Genomic DNA, 1,282 nt, shown 5'->3' with positions numbered 1-1,282 from the left:
GTGAGAGAGGGAGATCGAGTGTGTGTGAGAAGGAGAATGGGTAAGAGAGAGTGAATGGAGACAATCAAATCAACAGAAATATAACGCTGTCCTGGTGCAAAAATCAATAAAATTTTAATTCGATGAGAAATCGACCTGCCATTGTTGAGTGTGATTGATGCTCGACAATCATTCTTCTGCTCAACCTACCGGTTGGGCTTTTGAGGAAGGTCAAAGGTCACTGTTCTTTCTGTGTGGAATCTACAAATAGAAAAAGCTCAAAAGAAGGCGTGGCAGGTGGGTTGGGTCTTTCAAATGGCGTGATGAGCCTGTTACCTTTTTCCTTTAACTTAGCTGAGCGTCTTTATTTTCAGAGGGCAGGTAGTTGAGAGGGAGAGAAAAAGGGGCGATGGAGGGGAAAGGGAAAGAGAGCGATGGGGGAGGGAGAGGGAGAGGGGCAGAGATAAAGGGGGAAGATGAGGGAGGGCAAGGGAGGACAAAGGAGAGGGAAAGAGGGAGAGAGGAAGAGAGGGGATAGAGAAAGAGGGGTGTGAGGGAGATAGAGAGGAGGTGGAAGAGAGATAGTGGGAGAGAGAGAGAGATAGAGAGAGAGAGAGAAGGAGAGAGAGGGAGAGAGAAAGAGACAGAGCGGGAGGCGGAGAGAAAGAAAGAAAAATAGAAACAGTTTGGGTAGAATCGAAATTGATGCATGATACTACTATTTAACATCAGGCACAGGACTGAACACAGCAAATACTCTAGATGAAACCTTGACATATATATGGAAGACTATTTGATATCATTAGTCATCTGTCATAATTTTGTCATCCGCCTTCCTCTGTTCCAGAGTTATCTGTCGTATTTTTTAAATTTGTTTTGGCCTGCCAACAGCTTTTAAATCAGCAACCCAGCACGGTATAGCATTGATGCAGTAATTATTATTCCGATAGAATCATTTATCGCGCATTCTGGGCATAAAAAAAGCTTTGTTTGTTTAGTAGAGGTTTTACGGCGCTCGCAACTGCATAAGACCATATGAGCGCTACGAGGTGGATGTCAACAGAGAACTCAAAAACGAGGAATCTAGCTTACTATGTTGACCTCTCTATCCTCAACAGCACAAAGTCTTCTTCCACTATCGAGGCACCCCGGAAATCGGAGTTCAGAAGAGAGCGACAAACAAACAACAGAAATAGTGGGAAAATGACGATAGTAAGGATGGGGAAAAAAACAGCAGCAGTTCCCTCTATGTTGTTCCGGCACATTATGAGCATGACATAGATAAATCAGCCCATTTACAATT

Source organism: Aplysia californica, unplaced genomic scaffold (assembly GCF_000002075.1).
Source record: "Aplysia californica isolate F4 #8 unplaced genomic scaffold, AplCal3.0 scaffold00162, whole genome shotgun sequence".
Taxonomy (NCBI): Eukaryota; Metazoa; Mollusca; class Gastropoda; order Aplysiida; family Aplysiidae; genus Aplysia; species Aplysia californica.
Note: the sequence above shows the minus strand (reverse complement) of the source record.